The 25467-nt window shown below is 50.8% G+C and overlaps 1 protein-coding gene across 7 annotated transcripts in view; it reads right to left on the bottom strand.

The window, feature by feature from the left end:
* NFYA (nuclear transcription factor Y subunit alpha) overlaps positions 1-25467 on the bottom strand; it is a 69354-nt gene that overhangs the window by 26532 nt on the left and 17355 nt on the right. The window contains exon 1 of one of the 7 annotated variants that reach the window (XM_075335764.1): positions 17823-17862. The exons of the other annotated variants lie outside the window; for them this stretch is intronic. The gene's annotated coding sequence lies outside the window, so the exon portion shown is untranslated. Of the gene's footprint in view, positions 1-17822; positions 17863-25467 lie in introns of those variants that run through there. 7 annotated transcript variants of the gene reach the window in all.

The following is a 25467-nucleotide window of genomic DNA, read 5'->3' as shown; positions in this document are numbered from 1 at the left end:
AAGGGTTTATTGCTCTGTGATTAAAGTGAGACTGTCAGGTGCATTATGCACCAAGATCCAAACAGTTCTGGGGGCACATTTCTAATCCCTGCCTAACTGTCCCTGTATCTAGTAGCATACCGTAGATAAAGAGATCTTTAGAAAAAGTATTTCTAAAGATTCTTTATGATATGCTAATGAGCAGAGGGGACTAGTCGCAAGGCCATTCGTTCCTGCGCACATTCCGCCCTCTTAGCCTCTGTATTCAATGGCCATTGCCTAGCGTCATCGGTGTTGACACGTGCACTTGTGTCCATTGTCACTGCATCAGACACCAGGCAGTGCACATGATCAGAAGCCCGGCATTTCCAGTCATGAGCACTAGGACCTCTCTAAAGTGGGGACTCTTACACCCAGCTTAATCGTGCGCATGATCGGAACACTGTCTGGCGTTTCATGCGGTGACAACGAACACAGGTTCGCGTGTCTCCGCCAATGGCGTTAGGCAATGGGAATTGAATAGCATGTTAGCACGCCCTTGTGGGCGTGCTAACATGCTAAGATGGCAGAATGAGTGCAGGAACTAACGCCCTTGTAACTAGTCCCCGCTCTTAGTAAATGTCATAAAGGATTTTTAGAAATACTTTTTCTACAGATCTGTTTATGTTTGCTACTAGATACAGAGACTGTTAGGCAAAGATTAGAAATATGCACCCAGAACTGCGCGTGGTTCTGGGTCCATATTGCACCTGGCAGGTTCCCTTTAACATTGGTGTGACTCCTCAGCTCCTGCAGACCAATCTGGCACGCCCCCTGCTGTGATTGACACCTCACAGTTAATGCACAATCTCTATTGAGAGTCGGGTGTGGGCGGGGACAGCTCCCAGCTCTGCTACACTCAATTCTGAGATGAAGTCGGAAAAGCTGCACACTGATCTCAGATAAATGTGGTTACTTTCAGAATCTCTCTGCCTACAACATGCTGCTCTCAGATGAAGTAGCAAAAACCTGGTGACAGATACCCTTAAATTCTTATTTTTCCATTCACAAAAACATACGAGGGCTTATTTTTTGAGGGTTGAGTTGACTATCCATTTTACCACACAATGTACTGGAAAAAGGGGGGGGGGGGCGCAACTGCAGTTACTGCATAGAAAGCTCAACTCCAACATTGTTTTTTGAATTTCGATTTCACACAATTCATTATGCAGTAAAAATGACTCGTCATCAACATTTTCCAGTTCGGTGTGAGGGTGTATTACTGAGACACCGAACATGCAAAGTTTCTTTTTTATTATTTCAGTGGGGAAAAATTTGAGTGTGGGGTTATCACAATTTCCCCAAGAACTGTAACGTTTCCATTTTTCGGTCCATGAATCAGTATGGGGACCTGTTTTTGCCTGGGGTGAGTACATGTTTTATTGATACCATTTTTGCTAAGATAAGATCTTTATATTGCAGCTCCATGCTGTTTACTTGGAATTATTGTTTTAGCATAAGGAACTTATCATTGCATGGACTAAGGCTACTTTCACACATCAGTTCTTTGCCGTCAGGCACAATCCGGTTTGTGCCTGATGCAACGGATCCGTCGCAGATTGTGATAAAACGGATGCAACGGATCCGGTAAAAAAACGGATCTGTTGTAGCAGTTTGTATTGAGAATTCAGCTGTGGCCGTGGGTAACCTGAGTGACGTCACCGCTGACAGCGCGAGTCACTTCAGTTGCTCTGTGGAGATCACAGTGAGCGGCGGTGCTCTAGGGCCGCTCCTGTCAGCTTCCGATGTAGCAGAGCTGAAAGAATCGTGGGACCTCGTATGGATTACGTCGGACCTGGAGAGGTATATGGGGATTAATGAAGTGGTGAAAGTGGATGTTTTTTTGTCTTATTTCAAATAAAGGATTTTTCAGTGTTTGTGTTTATTTACTTTCACTACAGTTTAGTGATGGGGGGGCGTCTCATAGACACCTGCCATCACTAGGACTTAGTGGCAGCTATGGGCTGCCATTAACTCCTTATTACCCCAACTGCCACCACACCAGGGCAATTCGGGATGAGCAAGGTAGAGTCCCTGGACTGTCGCATCTAATAAATGCGGCATTTCCGGGCGGCTGCTGGTATGGTATTGTTTTTTAGGCTGGGGGGCTTCCCATAACGGGGGGCTCCCCATCCTGAGAATACCAGCCCTCAGCCGTGTGGCCTTACCTTTGGTGACAATTTAGGATTACTTCACATTTATCCTGTGCTCTATGCTGAGCACTTACTCCAGGTTACCATCTACATTTCTGAAATACGTGATTCAGGTGAAACTCCCAACTAATTCATTCACTAACAGACATCAGTAATGTCAGTCTTTTGAAAGGTGCACAAAACTGTTGTTGCTGCACTTTTGTACACGACTAAAAAGATGGATACCACCGGACCACAGGCCAGACGAAGCTTAAAGTGACTCCATCTGCCTTATTACAGTGAATTTTCCATTGGGAAATCTTTTTCAGAGATTTACACGTAATCCCTGATGTAAGCGCTCAACGCAGAGCACGGGATAAATGTAAGCTGCGCCATACTGAGATCTTAGGGATGCAGAATAAAGAAATCAACAGCAGTTGAAGAATTGCCATTATTACTATTTTTATGCCATTCACTTAAGGTGGTTTTATTCCTCAGGTCAGTATGAATATAACGATACCAGATTTATATAGTTTTTTTTAGGTTTGGCTACTATCACACTAAAAAAAGGCTTGTTTACAAAATAAAGGTTTTTTTGCATCACCATATTTTAAAGGCTATAGCTTTTTTATTTTTCTGCAGACAGTCATGTGAAGGCTTATTTTTTATGTTTTGGCGCTTTTACAGCATGAAAACAATTTTATATATACAAAGAAAAAAATAATAATAGTTTTTGCATTACTGTAGTCTAAGATCTATAGTTTTTTATGTTTTGCTGGTAGAGCTTATGGCGGCTTGTTTTTTACATGACAAGATACGGTAATATAATTTTTATATACATGTGCCTTTTTGATCACGTTTATTCCACTTTTTTCTTCACCTGTTTGAAGAAAAGATTTTTTTGCTACGTTTCTCTTTTTTACGGTGTTCTCTGAAGAGGTTAACTAGTGTCCACAGTGTTATGGACCAGGTTATTCCGGAAGCAGTGATACCAAATATGTGTATTTTTTGTGGTTTATGTTTGTTTGTTTAAACATAAATATACATATCTTTATTTGGTATATTTTTTGTACCCCATTTTTTGTTCTTTATTATGTCCCAGGGGCACCGGTCGGAAGGGAGGGGGAGCGCACTCCCTCTCCCAGCCCCCTAAATGCAGCGATCATTATCGGTTAGGGGGCATTGCTGTATATAGTAAAAATCAGTCTCCTTTGAAACATTGAGCCATGAAAATGAAAAAACACATTTTTCTCACAAATATGTTGTTTTTGCCCTAATTGTTTTTTTTACAAGGGTAACAGGAATAAATTGACAGTACAATTTGTTGTGCAGTTTCCCGAGTTCACCAATATCCCATATGTCATCCAAAAGTACTTTTGAGGCACAGTCGATCGCTCAGAAGGGAGGTAGCGCCATATTATAGTGCAGATTTTGCAGTTATGGTTTGTGGGTGGCATGTTACATTAGCAGAGCCCCCGAGGTGCCAGAACAGAAGAAATCCCCCACAAGTGACCCCGTTTTACATTCAGGACCCCTCATTGAATTCATCTAAGGGTGCAGTGAGCATATTGACACTACAGGTCTGTCACAAAATGTTATACTATTGTGCGGTGAAGAAAATAATAATTACCGTATTTTTCGCTTTATAAGACGCACCGGATTATAAGACGCACGCCCAAATTTGGTGAAGGAAAATATTTTTTTTTTTTAATGTTAATGGGGTCCATCTTATAATGCCAGTGTCCGTCTAACAAATCATATAGGCTTTATGTCCCTCATAGCCCCCCATCCTAAAATTAGCCCCCCTTAATCTGGATATGGCCCCCTTATATTGAATATAGCCCCCTTGTGCTGGGACACGTCCCCCTGTGCTGCCCATGGCCCCTATAGATGGCACATCTACCCTGTTAGATATTGCCCCCATACAGCTGCCCATGACCCCTATAGATGGCACATCTCCCCTGTTAGATATGGCCCCCATACAGCTGCCCATGGCCCCTATAGATGGCACATCTCCCCTGTGTTAGATATGCCCCCATGCTGCTGCCCATAATAAAATAAAACACTTTCCTTACCTCCTGAGCGCTGTTTCTCCTTGTGTCTCCCTCCTCGCAGTTGAGTTCCGGCTTCCTCTACTTCCTGGTTCTTGCTGCCAGTCATGTGATCGGCACGGCAGAGTGATATCATCTGTGCGTGCCTTATCACAGACAGCAGCAGCAGGAGACCGGAGATCAGCGCTGCAGGTAAGTAAAGCTTTTTTATTTTACTATGGGCAACAACACGGGGGCGATATCTAACACAGGGGGGATCATGTCCAATCAAAGGAGGGCGCAGGCAGATATAATATGCCCCGCTGCCCCAGTGCGATGCAATTTCAGCACCACACCCATGGACAGCGGCTGTGCATATTATATGAGCGGGAGCAGAAGATCTAACGCTGCCGCTCGCAGCTTTCCCTGCCCCCAGTAGTGCTCCAGAGCGGACCCTGCAGTGTGTGTGTATTATATATATAAATATATATTATATATATATATATGTTATATAATATATATATATATTATATAATATATATATTATATAAATATATATTAACTAATATATATATATATAAAATATATATTATATAATATATATCTATATATATTTATCTATATATTATATAACACCCCCCCGTATATTCGGTTTATAAGACACACCCCCTACTTTCCCACAAAAGTGCGTCTTATAAAGCGAGAAATACGGTATAGTTTTACCACTAAAATGTTGTTTTACCTTCAGATGGGGGGAAACCCATAATGTGTTACACAATTTCTCCTGAACATGGAAATACCAAACATGTGACTATACAGTAGTTTGGCCACACAGCACAGCACAGCACGGGAAGGAAGAAGCGTCATTTTATAATTGGACAACAGATTTTTCTAAAATAGTTTGCAGACTCCATTGAAGTGCCAGAACAGCAGAAACACCCTCATGTGACCACTATTTGGAAATTTCACCACTTTGGGAATTCATCTAGTGACAATTTTGTCTCTGGAAACCAGCCTTGAAGTCAAATGCAGTGAATGTTGCAGAATTAAAAATTGCAATTTAGCCCTAGTAGTGCCCAGTACATTGTAGGGCCCAGCTCATGTTCCTGGAGACACACAACCCATAAATTAAGCGAACTCTCCTCACTACAACAATGCCAAACATGTGGATATTAAGTGTGGTTTAGGTACATTGTGGTCCTCAGAAGGAAGGGGGCATTTGGATTTGGGAGCGCCAATTTTGCTGGTTTTTTTGGGGAGGGGGGGGGGTGGAAGCCATAACACTTTTCTAGAGCCTTTGTGCTGCCAATAATGGGGAAGCACACCATACTATATTTCTGTTAACAGATGACAGACTTGAGTGGGGACCAGGGCTGTGGAGTCTATGTTCATTTTGGTGGAGTCGGAGTAGGAGTTGGTGTCGGTCGGTATAAAATGGAGTGACTCCAACTACTAAAATATAAAATGAATTGGGTACAGCAGCTCAATGCAGTATGTGATGAATACCTTTTCATAAGAATTTGTGAAAGTTATGAAATGTCCTATAAATGTCTGTTCTATTCCTGAGCAAAGAATCTCGGCTTTTAGTGGAGAGAAATCTGTGCTGCGCTTCAGCTACATGATATATGTACATGATATAAGTAGTGATGATACCATTTTACTACAGTAAATTTATCACAAACACGAGACATGTACAGTTGAAACAATAAGTTTACATACACTATCTAAAAAAACCCATCTGCATGTTTTTCTCACAATCTGCCATGAAATCAGAAGAAACCTTTCCCGTTTTAGGCCAGTTAGGAACCAAAATTATTCATATTTGCCAAATGCCGGAATGAGCGAATGTTTTAAGGCATTTTTATTACTTTCTGCAAAGTCAATAGTTTATATACACTATGAGTACTATGCCTTTAAACAATATCGGACACCTCATATGATGATGTCATGTCTTTGGAAGCTTCTGATAAGTTTATTGGCAACATCTGAGTTATTTAGAGACACACCTGTGGATGTATTTTAATACACACCTGAAACACACTGCTTCTTTGTGTAGCATCATGGGAAAGTGAAAATAAATCAGCAAAGATCTCAGAAAGAGAATTGTGGACTTGCACAAGTCTGGTTCATCCTTGGGTGCAATTTCCAGATACCTAAAATGTGCCTCGTTCACCTGTACAATCAATTATACGCAAGTACAAACAAGATGGGTATGTCCAGCCATCTTACCACTGAGAAAGGAAGTGGGTTCTGTATACCAGAGATGAACATGCTTTGGGCAAACATGTGCATATCAACCCAAGAACAAAAGACATTGTGAAGATGCTGGCGGAAGCTGGTAAGATTGTGTCACTATCCACAGTGAAACAAGTACTGTATCAACATGAGCTGAAAGGCCACTAAGCCAGGAAGAAGCCATTACTCCAAAAGAAACATTAAAAAGCCAAATTAATGTTTCAAATGCACACAGGAACAAAAATTCACAAAATAGATGGCATGAGGATTATGTGGCAATACTGAAGCAACATCTCAAGATACCGTTCTGCGCATGCCCTGGCCAGATGACCCAACGTCACCTCTTTCCCATGTAGCCCTGGAGCAGGAAATAGATGGGACGAGCGGAGCAGGACACCACCGATCATCTGGTCATCTGGCCAGGGCACGCGCAGAACGGTGGAGGCAGAGGGGGAAGCGCGGGCACGAGATTATGGGCGGGAGCTTGCTGATGAAAATCACAGCGCCGCCCATAATCTCGTGCCTGCGCAATGTCACCAGCGGTCCCACTGTGCACAGTCCCGATACAGTGGCACGGTGCATGCGCGAGACCTCGGACGCACTGGGCGGTGTCCTGAGGTATGTAAATGAGCGTTGGGGTACGGCCTAAAGCGGCAGGAGGGACAATAACTCACAACAGACAGACCGCCCCCGTGGTAGAATTAACAAGATTTTCAAACTGAAAAGTACCACTTTATAAACTATTTATTTTGATCTAAAAGGGGGCAGAATAACTATAGGAACCGTGCTAGAATGCAGCCCAGAAGCTGCAGAAGGGGAAACTTTTAGGTTTAGGGCAAAATTTCTGCTGACAGGTTCCCTTTAAATCCAAAACATCCTAACAGGCCAAGTTACATGTTAACATAGGAAACCTTCTTTGATATCAACTTCACAATTCTTGCATCCATTGAACTTGTGAGTTTTTGGAGAGTTTCTGCTTGAATTTCTTTGCATGATGTCAGAATAGCCTCCCAGAGCTTGTTTTGATGTGAACTACCTCCCACTCTCCTAGATCTTTTGCTTGCTGATACTCCAAAGGTTCTCTATAGGGCTGAGGTCAGGGGAAGATGGTGGCCACACTATACGTTTATCTCCTTTTATGCCCATAGCAGCCAATGACACAATGACAGAGGTATTCTTTGCAGCAGGAGATGGTGCATTGCCATGCATGTGTAACGCCTGCCTGGATCAACAGACTTAGGGGGGGGATGTAATGGACAGACTAGAGTGAAGCCACTCACCAAGCAGGACCCCCAGAACCCTGAAACCCTTTAACCCCTATACATGGATTTGGAATTACACAGGGCCCTGGAGTTCACCCCCTGTGGAAGGCTGCAGTCTGATGAGAGTAGTAGTCAGGCAGGGTCAAACCAGGAATAGCAGAACAGGGACAGAATAGGCAGACAAGGACGTAATCAGAAAACGGAGCAGAGGTCAAATCCGGATCGGGCAGCGAGGTACAAAAACAGCAGGCAGAAGGGTAGTCAGCAAACACGCAGAAGTCCGCACACAGGAATCACAAAACAGAATAGGGCGGACCAGGAGCCAGGAAATCAGAACTATCTCTGGCAGTGGTCATGTGACAGGAGGGGGGGAATAAGAAGGGTATGGTGTCTTCCCATTGGCTGTAGCTGAACGCTGGCAACTTCAGCTGGAAGACACACGCCACCCACAGTCAGCCAGCGGTACTGCAGATCCCAAGATAACCCAGCCCAGTGGATGATCGGAGCCTGCGCCCACCGGTGCCGCTGGCATAGACTCCTCTCCCATCACCAGCACCATTCACGGCAGGAACACGGCGTCGCCTGGTGATCGGAGCAGAAGTCGCTGGAGCAGACTCCGGCGGTGACGTAACAGCATGAATTTGATTTTGCTCCTGAAGACAAGTTTCTGCTTTTTGTACCATGGAAGAAAGCTTTCAGCCAGAAACTCTATATACTTTGCAGAGGTCATTTTCACACCTTCAGGAACCCTAAAGGGGCCTACCAGATGTCTCCCCATGATTCCGGCCCAAAACATGACTCCTCCACCTCCTTGCTGACGTCGCAGCCTTATTGGGACATAGTGGCCATCCACCAACCATCCACTACTCCATCCATCTGGACCATCCAGGTTTTCTCGACACTCATGAGTAAACAAGACTGTTTGAAAATTAGTCTTCATGTATGTATGGGCCCACTGCAGCTGTTTCTGCTTTTGAGCAATGGTTAGGGGTGGCCGAATAGTACGTTTATGCACCACAGCAAGCCTTTGAAGGATCCTACACCTTGAGGTTCGAGGGACTCCAGAGGCACCAACAGCTTCAAATATCTGTTTGCTGGTTTGTAATGGCTTTTTAGCAGCTGCTCTCTTAATCCGATAGACTTGCCTGGCAGAAACCTTGCTCATTCTGCCTTTATCAGCACGAACACGTATGTGCTCAGAATCAGCCACAAATCTCTTCACAGGACGATGATTACGCTTACGTTTTCACGATATATCTAATGTTTTCATCCTTTGTCCAAGGCATTGCACTATGTGATGCTTTTCGGCAGCAGAGAGATCCTTTTTCTTTCCCATGTTACTTGAAAACTTTGGCCTGCTTAATATTGTGGAACATCCAGTTTTCCTTTTATTGGGCTCACCTGGCAAACTAATTATCACAGGTATCCGAGATTCATTTCAGTGATCAAAAGAACCCTGAGACAATACCATGAATGAGTTTCATAGAGCAAAAAAAAAAAAAAAATTAAAAATCGCTATGACACTTAAATCCAATTTGCATAATAATTTGAAACATGGTGTAGAGAGTGGTTGGAAACTTCTGGTTTCAATTGTGTGGGGGAGTCGTAATCAGGGAAATTGAGTAGGAGTCGGAGGTTTGGCTTATCGACTTCACAGCCCTGGTGGGGCTGAGTTAAATGCTATTGGGGGCAATTTGAGGTACAGAACATTTTGTATTGGTCCATATTTATCCTGTGCTCTATGCTCAGCACTTCTATTAAAGGGAACCTGTCAGGTTCAATATGCACCCAGAACTACGAGCAGTTCTGGGGGCATATTGCTATTCCCTGCCTAACCGTCCCTGTATACACTAGCATAGATAATGAGATCTTTAGAAAAAGTGTTTCTAAAGATCTTTTACCATATGCTAATGAGTGAGGGCACTAGCCCCCTGGGCGTTAGTTCCCTGGCCAGTCGCCACCATTTGCATGTTAGTACGCCCATATGGGCATGTTAACATGCTAATGAACATGCAGGGTCACAGGATGATCTCACTCACCTCTCCGCCGCCATCGCACATGACCCTGAAGTTTGGGTCATAAACACTACTTCAGTTTGAAGCCAGGACGCGTACAACCAACTTCATAGAGCGCATGACCCAAACTCCGGGGTCATGCGCACTGAACCGAAATCAAGCGTCAGGCGGGCGGCGATGGCAGTGGAGAGGTGAGTGAGCATCCTCCGACGCTGCGTATTCATTAGCATGTTAGCACACCCACAAGGACGTACTTAAATCCTAATGGAGGCGACTGGCCAGGGAACTAACGCCCAGGGGACTAGGCCCCGCGCTCATTAGCATACGTAAAAGATCTTTAGAAATACTTTTTGTAAAGATCTCTTTATCTATGCTAGTGTATACAGGGACAGTTAGGTAGGGGGTTAGCAATATGCACCCAGAACTGCTCGTGGTTCTTGGTGCATATTGCACTTGACTGGTTCCCTTTAAGGTTTGTAGTTACATCTCCGAAACATATGATTCATGAGAAATCCCCAACAGATCTACTCACTAATGAGGCAGAAGAGTTACTCTAGAACAGTCATGGCGAACCTTTTACAGGCCGAGTGCCCAAACTGTAGCCCTAAACCCAATTTTTTTCCCGAAGTGCCAACCAATCCTATTATATAAAGAATTGATTTTAATCTTACCTTTGCCGTCTTCTCTTCAGCAGGGGGCATCACGCTCATGCATGCTTACCACACATTGGAGCTGAGCCCCTGCCCTTTCCAGACACAGCAGTTGGATTGATCTTTCTGGAAAAAAATTGCAGCATATTAGACAGAGATTTTAGCCTGGAATGAAATCAGATGTCACCCTGTAATCCACATCTATATTTCAAAGTCTGAACATCCTGAAATCCCATAAAGACGTGCGAGTTGCTCCCCTCCCCATCATTGTGTAGTTCTGTCCCCCTTCCTGGCCACTTCCTGGTAAACATGTCCCCCATCCTGATATAGATTTCCTACATTCTGGTATATCTGTCCCCATCATGGCCCCATCCTGGTAAATGTACCCCATTCTGGCATGTTCCCCCATGCTGGTAAATGTACCCCATCCTGACATATTGCCCATCCTTGTAAATGTTCCCCCATCCCGGCATGTACCCCATTCCTGGTAAATGTCCTCCATCCTGGTTAATTTACCCCATCCAGGTAAATGTACCCTATCGTGGCATGCTTCCTCCATCCTGGCATGCATGTTTCCTCCCCCCCACGCTGGCATGTGCGTTCTCCCACCCCACGCTGGCATGTGCGTTCCCCCACCCCACGCTGGCATGTTCGTTCCCCCACCCCACGCTGCCATGTGCGTTCACCCACACCACGCTGCCATGTGCGCTCCCCCACCCCACGCTGCCATGTGCGTTCCCCCTCTCCCACCCCACGCTGCCATGTGCGTTCCCCCACCCCACGCTGCCATGTGCGTTCCCCCTCTCCCACCCCACGCTGGCATGTGCGATCCCACTCTCCCTCCCCACGCTGCCATGTGCGATCCCACTCTCCCTCCCCAAGCTGCCATGTGCGATCCCCACTCTCCCTCCCCACGCTGCCATGTGCGATCCCCACTCTCCCACCCCACGCTGCCATGTGCGTTCCCCCACCCCACGCTGCCATGTGCGTTCCCCCTCTCCCACCCCACGCTGCCATGTGCGTTCCCCCTCTCCCACCCCACGCTGGCATGTGCGTTCCCACTCTCCCACCCCACGCTGCCATGTGCGTTCCCCCTCTCCCACCCCACGCTGGCATGTGCGTTCCCCCTCTCCCACCCCACGCTGGCATGTGCGTTCCCCCTCTCCCACCCCACGCTGGCATGTGCGTTCCCCCTCTCCCACCCCACGCTGGCATGTGCGTTCCCACTCTCCCACCCCACGCTGGCATGTGCGTTCCCACTCTCCCACCCCACGCTGCCATGTGCGTTCCCCCAACCCACGCTGCCATGTGCGTTCCCCCACCCCACGCTGCCATGTGCGTTCCCCCACCCCACGCTGCCATGTGCGTTCCCCCACCCCACGCTGCCATGTGCGTTCCCCACACCCCACGCTGCCATGTGCGTTCCCACACCCCACACTGCCATGTGCGTTCCCCCACCCTACGCTGGCATGTGCGTTCCCCCACCCCACGCTGCCATGTGCGTTCCCCCACCCCACGCTGCCATGTGCGTTCCCCCTCTCCCACCCCACGCTGCCATGTGCGTTCCCCCTCTCCCACCCCACGCTGCCATGTGCGTTCCCCCTCTCCCACCCCAAGCTGGCATGTGCGTTCCCCCACCCCACGCTGCCATGTGTGTTCCCCCACCCCACGCTGCCATGTGCGTTCCCCCACCCCACGCTGCCATTTGCGTTCCCCCTCCCCCACCCCACGCTGCCATTTGCGTTCCCCCTCCCCCACCCCACGCTGCCATGTGCGTTCCCCCACCCCACGCTGCCATGTGCGTTCCCCCTCTTCCACCCCACGCTGCCATGTGCGTTCCCCCTCTCCCACCCCACGCTGCCATGTGCGTTCCCCCACCCCACGCTGCCATGTGCGTTCCCCCACCCCATGCTGCCATGTGCGTTCCCCCCTCCCCCACCCCACGCTGCCATGTGCGTTCTTCCCCCCCCCACGCTGCCATGTGCGTTCCCCCACCCCACGCTGGCATGTGCGTTCACCCACCCCACGCTGGCATGTGCGTTCCCCCTCTCCCACCCCACGCTGCCATGTGCGTTCCCACTCTCCCACCCCACGCTGGCATGTGCGTTCCCCCTCTCCCACCCCACGCTGGCATGTGCGTTCCCACTCTCCCACCCCACGCTGCCATGTGCGTTCCCCCTCTCCCACCCCACGCTGGCATGTGCGTTCCCCCTCTCCCACCCCACGCTGGCATGTGCGTTCCCCCTCTCCCACCCCACGCTGGAATGTGCGTTCCCCCACCCCACGCTGGCATGTGCGTTCCCCCACCCCACGCTGCCATGTGCGTTCCCCCCTCTCCCACCCCACGCTGCCATGTGCATTCCCCAACCCCATGCCATGTGCGTTCCCCCACCCCACGCTGCCATGTGCGTTCCCCAACCCTATGCCATGTGCGTTCCCCCACCCCACGCTGCCATGTGCGTTCCCCCACCCCACGCTGCCATGTGCGTTCCCCCACCCCACGCTGCCATGTGCGTTCCCCCACCCTACGCTGCCATGTGTGTTCCCCAACCCCACGCTGCCATGTGTGTTCCCCCTCTCCCACCCCACGCTGCTATGTGCGTTCCCACTCTCCCACCCCACGCTGCCATGTGCATTCCCCCTCTCCCACCCCACGCTGCTATGTGCGCTCCCCCACCCCACGCTGCCATGTGCGTTCCCCCTCTCCCACCCCACGCTGCCATGTGCGTTCCCCCTCTCCCACCCCACGCTGCCATGTGCGTTCCCCCTCTCCCACCCCACGCTGGCATGTGCGTTCCCCCTCTCCCACCCCACGCTGGCATGTGCGTTCCCCCTCTCCCACCCCACGCTGGCATGTGCGTTCCCCCTCTCCCACCCCACGCTGGCATGTGCGTTCCCCCTCTCCCACCCCACGCTGGCATGTGCGTTCCCACTCTCCCACCCCACGCTGGCATGTGCGTTCCCACTCTCCCACCCCACGCTGCCATGTGCGTTCCCCCAACCCACGCTGCCATGTGCGTTCCCCCACCCCACGCTGCCATGTGCGTTCCCCCACCCCACGCTGCCATGTGCGTTCCCCCACCCCACGCTGCCATGTGCGTTCCCCACACCCCACGCTGCCATGTGCGTTCCCACACCCCACACTGCCATGTGCGTTCCCCCACCCTACGCTGGCATGTGCGTTCCCCCACCCCACGCTGCCATGTGCGTTCCCCCACCCCACGCTGCCATGTGCGTTCCCCCTCTCCCACCCCACGCTGCCATGTGCGTTCCCCCTCTCCCACCCCACGCTGCCATGTGCGTTCCCCCTCTCCCACCCCAAGCTGGCATGTGCGTTCCCCCACCCCACGCTGCCATGTGTGTTCCCCCACCCCACGCTGCCATGTGCGTTCCCCCACCCCACGCTGCCATTTGCGTTCCCCCTCCCCCACCCCACGCTGCCATTTGCGTTCCCCCTCCCCCACCCCACGCTGCCATGTGCGTTCCCCCACCCCACGCTGCCATGTGCGTTCCCCCTCTTCCACCCCACGCTGCCATGTGCGTTCCCCCTCTCCCACCCCACGCTGCCATGTGCGTTCCCCCACCCCACGCTGCCATGTGCGTTCCCCCACCCCATGCTGCCATGTGCGTTCCCCCCTCCCCCACCCCACGCTGCCATGTGCGTTCTCCCCCCCCCCCACGCTGCCATGTGCGTTCCCCCACCCCACGCTGGCATGTGCGTTCACCCACCCCACGCTGGCATGTGCGTTCCCCCTCTCCCACCCCACGCTGCCATGTGCGTTCCCACTCTCCCACCCCACGCTGGCATGTGCGTTCCCCCTCTCCCACCCCACGCTGGCATGTGCGTTCCCACTCTCCCACCCCACGCTGCCATGTGCGTTCCCCCTCTCCCACCCCACGCTGGCATGTGCGTTCCCCCTCTCCCACCCCACGCTGGCATGTGCGTTCCCCCTCTCCCACCCCACGCTGGAATGTGCGTTCCCCCACCCCACGCTGGCATGTGCGTTCCCCCACCCCACGCTGCCATGTGCGTTCCCCCCTCTCCCACCCCACGCTGCCATGTGCATTCCCCAACCCCATGCCATGTGCGTTCCCCCACCCCACGCTGCCATGTGCGTTCCCCAACCCTATGCCATGTGCGTTCCCCCACCCCACGCTGCCATGTGCGTTCCCCCACCCCACGCTGCCATGTGCGTTCCCCCACCCCACGCTGCCATGTGCGTTCCCCCACCCTACGCTGCCATGTGTGTTCCCCAACCCCACGCTGCCATGTGTGTTCCCCCTCTCCCACCCCACGCTGCTATGTGCGTTCCCACTCTCCCACCCCACGCTGCCATGTGCATTCCCCCTCTCCCACCCCACGCTGCTATGTGCGCTCCCCCACCCCACGCTGCCATGTGCGTTCCCCCTCTCCCACCCCACGCTGCCATGTGCGTTCCCCCTCTCCCACCCCACGCTGCCATGTGCGTTCCCCCTCTCCCACCCCACGCTGGCATGTGCGTTCCCCCTCTCCCACCCCACGCTGGCATGTGCGTTCCCCCTCTCCCACCCGACGCTGGCATGTGCGTTCCCCCTCTCCCACCCGACGCTGGCATGTGCGTTCCCCCTCTCCCACCCGACGCTGGCATGTGCGTTCCCCCTCTCTCACCCCACGCTGCCATGTGCGTCTCCCCCACCCCACGCTGCCATGTGCGTTCCCCCACCCCATGCTGGCGCTGCTGCACACGAGTTATAAAAAAAAAAAAAAAAGCAACACACAACTTACCTTCCTGCACCCGCTCCACCGCTGCACGCTGCTCAGTTCCCACGTGGCCAGCAGACGGCGCTGGCGCCGCTCTCTGACGCTCCTCCGTCTCCTAGGCAACACCAGAGATGCAAGACTGCAGTGCTAACCACTGAGCTACCACAAGACTGCAGTGCTAACCACTGAGCCACCATGCCGCCCAGTATAAGACGACGTTTTCAGAAGTACCATTTTTATTTAAATGCATCTTTTTAATTGCATTTTATTCCATTTTTTTTGGTGGTATGATGAAAAAGCAGGTTTTTTGCCAGTTGTTTTTTTTTTTTTTTAAATGGTGTTGACTGAAGGGGTAAATATTGAGACATAAATCGGGTTGTTCTGGATGCAGCGATTGTGTATTTTTTTTTACATAAATATATATGTATTATCATCTTCTCCAGGCTTTTGCTCTTTATTTTGTAAAGTAAAAAAAAAAAAAAACTACAATATTTTAACTAAATTCTTCTTCGGGACTTTAACTTGTATTACTCTGATCCCTGGTATAATCCGTTGCAATGCTCCTGGCACGGTCAAAAGGCTTGCCATAACTGGATGACTCATAGTTCGTCATGACGACCTGGGGTTGCCATGGCAACAATTAGTAGCCCGTAATCATGTTGCGCACTCTCTCTTCCAGCCCCTAAAGGCGGCGATCATGCGGGCATACACCATTCCTTTCCAACCATTAAGTACGGTTACATTGTATGTCGTGAAGTTGTTAAAACATGACATATCAAGAAGAGACAAAAAACACAGCATAAAAACCACATGTATAAAAATGCATGTAACCTAATTTACATAGAAGATGCAGAAATGCTGCATCAAAAAAACTTGCCAAAAGCTCATGGTGGGAACCAGACATGCCCTGATGAACCTGTTATTCTGTTATGAACCTGTTATGAACCTGTCTGTGTCATCCTGGGGCATTGAATTAGTGCTGGTCTCGCTCTTTCATAGTCTGTGTTGTGGTGCTCTCATTCTTGTAATAACCTCTATTTCTCTTGCATTAGGTTGGACATTTTATTTATCTAGTTATTGGGGTGTGTGCACCTTTGACTTGATATTGATAGTTGCATCAGAATTGCAATTGGTATTTGCTTGTGGAATTTGTATTTATCCAGACTGCGTTTCTATCATGCATTAACCTCTTCACAACACATGACGTTCTGGGGACGTCGTAGATTGTGTCAGATTAATCCCCAGCGATACCTGCACATGTCAGCTGATTTGAACAGCTGAAATGTGCTGCTATCAGGCACAAGTGGGTCCAGGACCCACTCGTGCCTGTTAACCCCTTGCATCTCGCTGTCAAAATGTGAGAGTGAGATGAAAGCGTGCTGCAGTAAGCATTCACTTACCCCGGCACCATCGGAAGTCACGTTACGTGATCACGTGGATCCGATAGTTGTCATGGTAGCACAGGGTCACGTGATGACTCGTGTAGCTATCATGAGACACTTTGTCTTACAGCCGGCAGAGCGCCGTGTGTAAGGACAGCAGCTTTTCTGCAGATCTCAGCTGTGAGCTACAGAAAGGAACAAGCAATCAGACTGCTGATCCTTATAACCCCCTAGCGCAGTGTTTCTCAACTCCAGTCCTCAAGACCCACCAATAGATCATGTTTTCAGATTTTCCTCATTATTAGACAGGGAATAATTCCATCACTTGTGCAATGTTAAGGAAAACCTGAAAACATGATCTGTTGGTGGGTCTTGAGGACTGGAGTTGAGAAACACTGCCCTAGGAGGGAATAGTAAAAGTAAAAAAAAATTAAAAAAAAAAAAAAAAACCTAACAGTTCAAGTCACTCCAATTTGTCCCATTCAAAATTAAAGGGATAGAAAAATAAAAAACACACACATATTTGGTATTGCCACATTCAGAAATGCCCTATCAAAATATATCAATTAATCTAATGGCGTACCGGCAAAAACAAAATCCAAACACCAACATTACTTTTTTGGTCGTCGCATATTTTGCGCAAGATGCGATAACACGCATTCAAAATGTAGCAATTGCGCAAAAATAGTACCGTTAAAAATGTCAGTTCGAGAGACAAAAAATAAGCCATCACTGAGCCATAGATCCCAAAAATTAGAACGCTACGGATTTCAGAAAATAGTGCAAAAAGTGTGCCTTTTATTTATTTTTTTTAAACAAACTTGTGATTTTTTTTTAACCCCATAGATAAAAAGTAAACCTATACATGCTTGGGGTCTACGAACTCGCACCGACATGAGGCATCACACCGACACAATCAATTTTACCATATAGTGAACACGGTGAATAAAATATCACCCAAAAAAACCCCAAAAAACGGAAAGTCGCACTTTTGCAATTTTTTCGCACATGGAATTTTTTCCTTGTTTTCCAGTATACTATATGGCAAAACTAATGTTTCATTGAAATTACAACTTGGCCCGCAACAAATAAGCCCTTATATGGCAAAATTGACAGAAAAATAAAAAAAAGTTACGCCTCTTGGAAGAAGGGGAAAAAAAAAAAATAAAAAGGAAAAAAAAAAAATAAATTGAAAAATCAGCCAATCTACCAGGGGTGAAAGGGAACCTGTCAACAGGTTTTTCCCTTATGAGCTGTGGCCATCACCAGTAAGCCCTTATATACAGCATTGTAGAATACTGTATATAAGAGCCCAAGCCGCGCTGTATAACGTAAAAAACACCTTTATAATACCCACCTAGGGGGCGGTCCGGTGCGATGAGTGTCACTGGTCTCAGTCTGACGCCTCCTCTCTTCTTGCAATCGCCATCGTCCTGCCCAGCCATGTGGATGACGCGTTCTGAGTCATTCACAGAGGCCTCCATTGCGCTCCTGTGCACTTTGATCAGCCCTGCAGAGAGCAGAGCAAAGTACTATAATGCTTAGTTGCAAGAAATGGTCAAAGCCCGCCCGCGCATGCGCACTACAGCATTTTGACATACCCTCAGCCGGGCAGATGAAAGTGCGTCATCCACACGGGTCTGGCCAGGAGGACGGTGATTGCACAAGGTGGAGGAGGTGCAGGACTGAGAGCAGCAACACCCATTGGACCGGACTGCCTGAAAAGGTGAGTATTAAAAAGGTACATGTTCCGTTATACAGTGCGGCATGAGCTCTTATATACAGTATCCCAGAATGCTGTATATAGGACCTTAGTGGTGACAGGTTCCTTTTAAGCATTGCTGTAGAGTGTTTTCACCAGCGGCCCTATCATAGTACTGCAGATGCTCGTCAACATGACGTTCTTCTTGTGGTTTTAGTTGTATTTATTTTTAGTGAATGTTTTTGTAATCAAACTTATTTTATATAGTATTTAAGTGTGCACATACAGTGCCTTGCAAAAGCAGTCAGCTCCCTTGAATTTTTCAACCTTTTCCCACATTTCAGGCTTCAAACATAAAGATAAAAATTTTAATGTAATTGTGAAGAATCAACAACAAATGGGACACAATTGTTTTGTAAAGGTGAACGAAATGTATTGCTTATTTTAAAACTTTTTTAAAAATAAATTACTGAAAATTGGGGCGTGCAATATTATTCGTCCCCTTTACTTTCAGTGCAGCACTCACTCCAGAAGTTCATGGAGGATCTCTGAATGATCCAATGTTGTCCTAAATGTCTGATGATGATAAATATAAGCCACCTGTGTGTAATCTAGTCTCCGTATAAATGCACCTGCTGTGTGATAGTCTCAGTGTTCTGTTTAAAGCGCAGATAGCATCATGAAGACCAAGGAACACAACAGGCAGGTCCGTGGACTGTTGTGGAGAAGGTTAAAACCGGATTTGGTTACAAAAAGATTTCCAAAACTTTAAACATCCCAAGAAGCACTGTGCAAGTGATCATATTGAAATGGAAGGAGTATCTAATACCATGCAAAATCTACCTAGACCCGGCCGTCCATCCAAACTTTCATCTCAAACAAGGAGAAGACTGATCAGAGATGCAGCCAAGAGGCCCATGATCACTCTGGTTGAACTGCAGAGATCTACAGCTGAGGTCGGAGAGTCGGTCCATAGGACAACAATCAGTCGTACACTGCACAAATCTGGCCTTTATGGAAGAGTGGCAAGGAGAAAGCCATTTCTCAAAGATATCCATAAAAAGTGTTGTTTAAAGTTTGCCACAAGCCACCTGGGAGACACCAAACATGTGGAAGAAGGTGCTCTAGTCAGATGAAACCTAAATCGAACTATTTGGGCACAATGCCAAGCGATATGTTTGGCGTAAAAGCAACACAGCTCATCACACTGAACACACCATCCCTAATGTCAAACATGGTGGTGGCAGCATCATGGTTTGGGCCTGCTTTTCTTCAGCAGGGACAGGGAAAATGGTTAAAATTGATGGGAAGATGGATAGAGCCAAATACAGGACAATTCTTGAAGAAAACCTGTTGGAATCTGCAAAAGACCTGAGACTGAGACTTGTCTTCCAACAAGACAATGATCCCAAACATAAAGCAAAATGTACAATAAACGTATCCAGGTGTTAGAATGGCCAAGTCACAGTCCAGTCCAGACCTGAATCCAATCGAGAATCTGTGGAAAGAGCTGAAAACTGCTGCTCACAAACGCTCTCCTATCCAACCTCACTCAGGTTGAGCTATTTGCAAAGGAAGAATGGGCAAGAATTTCAGTCTCTCGATGTGCAAAACTGATAGACATACCCCAAGCGACTTGCAGCTGTAATCGCAGCAAAAGGTTGCGCTACAAAGTATTAACTTAAAAGGGACAAATAATATTGCACGCCCCACTTTTCAGTTATTTATTTTTATAAAATGTTTAAAATAAGCAATAAATTTCGTTCAACTTCACAAATGTGCCCCACTTGTTGATTCTTCACTAGAGTTGAGCGGAACGCTAATAATCCGGGTCCGGCGGAAGACAGAGACACAGAGAGAGATGTGTCGCCCTGGGCAAGCCAGGGGACACAGGTCACAACACCACACGCACCCCACATTCCCTGCAGGCACAACAGCTAACCTACAAATCCTTGTTGCCTTCCTCCAGAGGCTGATGATTCACACCAGGGGGTGGGCCAGGCAGTTGGCTCCGCCCACCAAGGAGATCACAGCCCTGGAGGCAGGAAGAACCAGGCAGTTCAGCTCAGGGAGAGCTTGAGTGAGGAGTGAACAACTAGAGGAGTAAGGAAAGTGGAAGGAAGTAAGAGAAGTGACAGAAAGCCTGAAGTTGGTCTGTGGCTGTGTGCCCAGACGGAGTCAGCAAGGTCAGCAGACGGCGGTGAAGGTCTGGAGTGGGACTACCTGGAGGTTGCTGGAAGGACCCCGGAGGCTGTGTGCCCGGTGGTCTGGAGCAGTATACAAAAGGCAGTCAGCACCAGGGCAGGGGCCTTTCGGACCCCGGCAAGGCTAGGAGTCGCCAGATTTGCCGAATCCGTCAGTGAAGGGGACGTCTGTCTCCCAACAAGCAAGTCCTGATTGAAGGCAAAGGTCCAACCATAACAGGGAGAACACCGCCACCGCCAAGGCACCAGTTTCCCAGGGCCGGCGCCTGCGGGCAAAGTGTGGAGCTCCTCCGGCCCAGATTGTAGTCGGGGAGCGGGTAACCGGTGGGAATCCATCGCTACCAATAGACTTAACATAGGTGCAGGGAAGAGTGACCATCACCGTCAACTGCAGGGAACCGCAGCACCGTGAACCGTCCGAGGGACCCGTCCAACCAGCCGTTTGTTTACCGTACAAACTGTGTCCACGTCTCAGGCTGAGTGAGTACCACCGTGCCGCAAGGCACAGCGCTGCCCCCGTGTCCCTGCGCCCACCAGGCCCTGCACCTCCCAACCCATCACCGGGCCCCGGGATCACCAACCCCTACCCACGGAGGGGCAACACAACACCTGGCTGCTCCACATCACCATCCCCGGGATCCCCGTATTAAGCAGCGGTGGTGCTACCAATCACCACAACCGTGGGTGGCGTCACGGACATTATCCCAACACCCCAAATCCCCCCTTTCACTCACGGGCGAGGAGCGCCGCTCGAGAAACCCCCGGGATCCGGCCCACGGCTCGAGCCACCACTGAGCAGCAGCTGGACCCGAGCAGAAGGGGTGAGCGCGGTGTGCTGACACCCTCCTCCCCGCCCGCGACAGAGACAGAGAGAGACAGAGAGAGAAACACAGAGAGACACAGAGAAAGAGAAAAACACACGGATCCGGATCGTGCTCCCGGAATCCGGATCGTGCTCCCGGAATCCCGCGTCCGGGTCGGATCCACCACTGAAACCGCGCGGATCTGGATTTTTCAAGTCCGGGTCCGCTCAACACCATATCATTAAAATTTTTATATTTATGTTTGAAGCCTGAAATGTGGGAAAAGGTTGAAAAATTCAAGGGAGCTGAATCCTTTCACAAGGCACTGTATATATGCAGTGTCTTTTCTCCCTTTTTACTGCAGTCTGCCTTGGGTAGCACCTGTGTATTTTTCTCTATGTACCTGTTTTTTCTCCATATCAATTATTGGTTTGGGCTGCATAACAGTAAGAATCATTTTGCCACATGCATTCACAAAAACGGATTTTTGTGTACTCACTGTAAAATCGTTTTCTCTTAGCCATAATTGGGGGACACAGGACCATGGGTGTTATGCTGCCTATCCATAGGAGGACACTAAGTAGATGCAAAAGCATAGCTCCTCCTCTGCAGTATACACCCCCTGGCCGGGCCAGGCAAGCTCAGTTTTAGTACACAAGCAGTAGGAGAAAAATAGTACATTACTTACCGGTAATGGGATTTTCCTGAGTCCACGACAGCACCCACGAGAGAGGGATCCGCCCCCTTCAGGACAGGAAACCTACAGATAAAAAAGGGGCAGTCCCCCTCCCTCATCAGTTGGTTGCAGAGAACCGGGAGAGGAACCGCCAATGAAGGAATAAACAAAAAAGCCAGACCTCAGGACACCAAATGGTGACAAACAAACAAGAAAGGGCAGGGGTGTAAAGGGTGCTGTCGTGGACTCAGGAAAATCCGATTACCGGTAAGTAATGTACTCTTTTCCTTTCGTCACGACAGCACCCACGAGAGACTTAGAGAGATTACACTCAGAGGGAGGGAAAAACCACACGAAGGGCCAAGCCGCCCACGGAAGACATTGGAAGAACAAAGGCTAGCCGAAAAAGACCGGAAAGGCGGACGGAGAGGATCATGATACAGCCGTACAATACCATCGAAGGAGACACAGGCCAAATCCATCCAAGGAGGAGGCACCACCCAGGAGAAGGATCCGACACCTAGGAGGCCCGGGGAGCCCACTGCAGCACAGACGAGAGGGGAACAGCAGCCCACAGCCATCAGGACAAGGGACGTCACGCCACGCGAGGACCACAGCCGGAATCCTGAAAGACAAAGAACAACAAAACAAAGACCAAACCCCCCGCCAAGGGGCCGACCGAGCGACCAAAGCAGGAAGGACCAACGGACAGGGCCGGACAGGTGCGAACACGCCCCGCAGAAGCAAGGTCGACCAAGAGACAGCACCGGAACGGACGAGGAGGAGAAGAGACGTAGAGGCGAAGCAGGAAGCCCAAGGCGCCAGGCCAGGCGGAAGACCCTGGAGGCACAAGGCGGCAGGGCGCAAGGCAGGAACGCCGCAAGAAGCAAGCACAAAAACGCAAGGCCAAGAGACGCAGGACGAGAACACATGCCCACACGACCCTGAGGCCCCGAGGCATAGAGGCCCAGAGGTACAAAGGCACAGACGCCAAGCGGCACAGAGGTACAGACGCCAAGAGGCCCCGAGGCCCTGAGGCCCAGAGGCCCAGAGCCCAAGAGCCCTAGACCCCAGGAGGCCCGAGCCCAAGAGGCCCAGAGACCGAGAGGCCCAGCGGCCAAGAGGCACAGCGACCAAGAGGCACAGAGCCCAAGAGGCACAGAGCCCAAGAGGCACAGAGCCCAAGAGGCACAGAGCCCAAGAGGCTCAGAGACTAAGAGGCCCAGAGACCAAGAGGCACAGAGGACAAGAGGCACAGAGGACCTGAAGTCAAGAGGCCAAGAGGCCCAGAGGCCAAGAGGCCCAGAGGCACAGAGGCCAAGAGGCCCAGAGACACAGAGGCACAGAGGCCAAGAGGCCCAAGGGGCAGGAGGCCCAGACCCCAAGAGGGCCAGAGGCCAAGAGGCCCAGAGACCAAGAGGCAGAGAGGCGAAGAGGCACAGAGGCCAAGAAACACAGAGGCACGGAGCGGAGGCCAAGAGGCAAGAGGCAATGCGGCACAAGGGCCAAGAGGCACAGAGGCCAAGAGGCCCAGAGGCCAAACGGCCAAGAGGCCAAGAGGCACAGATGCCAAGAGGCACAGAGGCACAAGGGCCAAAACGACAAAGGCCAAGAGGCACAGAGGCCAAGAGTCACAGAGGCAAAATGGCACAAAGGCCAAGAGGCACAGGGGCCAAGAGGCACAGAGGCACAAGGGCCAAAACGACAAAGGCCAAGAGGCACAGAGGCCAAGAGTCACAGAGGCAAAATGGCACAAAGGCCAAGAGGCACAGGGGTCAAGACGCACAGAGGCACAAGGGCCAAAACGACAAAGGTCAAGAGGCACAGAGGCCAAGAGTCACAGAGGCAAAATGGCACAAAGGCCAAGAGGCACAGGGACCAAGAGGTACAGAGGCACAAGGGCCAAACGACAAAGGCCAAGAGGCACAGAGGCCAAGAGGCACCGAGGCCGGAGCCAGGAGGCACAGGGTTAGGAAGTCCAAGCCAGCAGGTACAGAGACCAGGAAGGCCCCAAGGCCAAGAAGGCACAGAGGCCAGGACGGCACAGAGGCCAAGAAGGCACAGAGGCCAAAAAGACACAGAGGCCAAGAAGACATAGAGTCCAAGAGGCACAGAGGCCAAGAGGCACAGAGGCCAAGAGGCACAGAGGCCAAGAGGCACAGAGGCACACAGGTACAAAGGCCGGAGCCAAGAGGCACAAGAGACGAAGAAGTACAGAGGCCGGAGGCAGTAGGCACAGAGGCACGGGGCCAGGAGGCCCAGAAGCCAAGAAGGCACAGAGGCCAAGATGGCACAGAGACCAGGAAGCCAAGAGGCGCAGAAGGCCGAGAGGCACATAGGCCAAGAGACACAGAGGCCCGAGCCAGAAGGCACAGAGGCACGGGGCCAGAAGGCCCAGAGGCCCAGAAGCTACGCAGAGGCCCGGAAGGCACACAGAGGCCCGGAAGGCACACAGAGGCCCGGAAGGCACACAGAGGCCCGGAAGGCACACAGAGGCCAGGAAGGCACACAGAGGCCAGGAAGGCACACAGAGGCCAGGAAGGCACACAGAGGCCAGGAAGGCACACAGAGGCCAGGAAGGCACACAGAGGCCAGGAAGGCACACAGAGGCCAGGAAGGCACACAGAGGCCAGGAAGGCACACAGAGGCCAGGAAGCCACACAGAGGCCAAGAAGCCACACAGAGGCCAAGAAGCCACACGGAGGCCAGGAAGCCACACAGAGAGGCCGGGCAGCCACAGAGACCAGGAACCCGAGAAGTCAGAGGTACCGAGGCAGGAGGCATGAGGCCCGGACGCAACCGAGGCGCGGGGCCAGGAAGCCCAAGGCACAGAGACAGTACACACAGGGGCCCGAAGGCAGGAGGCACCGAGGCCAGGAGGGACACAGACCCGAGACTAATAAGGCACAGAGGCCCGAGGCCAGAAGGTACAGAGGCCCGAGGCCAGAAGGCACCGAGGCCCGAGGCCAGAAGGAACAGAGGCCCGAGGCCAGAAGGCACAGAGGACCGAGGCCAGAAGGCACAGAGGACCGAGGCCAGAAGGCACAGAGGACCGAGGCCAGAAGGCACAGCGGCCCGAGGCCAGAAGTCACAGAGGCCCGAGGCCAGAAGGTACAGAGGCCCGAGGCCAGAAGGTACAGAGGCCCGAGGCCAGAAGGAACAGAGGCCCGAGGCCAGAAGGTACAGAGGACCGAGGCCAGAAGGCACAGCGGCCCGAGGCCAGAAGGCACAGCGGCCCAAGGCCCGGAGGCACAGCGGTCAAGGCCAGGAGGTACACCGGCCCCAGGCCAGGAGGCAAGAAGGGCAGGCAGCCCAGAGGGCCAAGGCCACGAGACACAAAGGACCAAGGGCAGGCAGCACATAGGAACAGAGGCACAATCCAGGAAGCACGAGGCTGAGAGACACAGAGGCCCGAGACCAACCTCAGAAGACGCAAAGGTCAGGAGGGCCAGAGGCCCGAGGCCAGGAGGACCCGAGACCAGAGGACAGGAGGGTTAGAGGACACAGAGGCCCAGAGGCCAGGAGGTCCAGAGGCGTGAAAAAATACAGGCCACATGGGACAGGACAGACAGAATGCACAGGGGCCCGGAGGCCACAGGGACCAGGAGGACCCAGAG

This window comes from Anomaloglossus baeobatrachus, chromosome 2 (assembly GCF_048569485.1).
Source record: "Anomaloglossus baeobatrachus isolate aAnoBae1 chromosome 2, aAnoBae1.hap1, whole genome shotgun sequence".
In the NCBI taxonomy this organism is placed as follows: Eukaryota; Metazoa; Chordata; class Amphibia; order Anura; family Aromobatidae; genus Anomaloglossus; species Anomaloglossus baeobatrachus.
The sequence above is the reverse complement of the archived record's forward strand: the minus strand, read 5'-3'. Positions and strand labels throughout refer to the sequence as shown.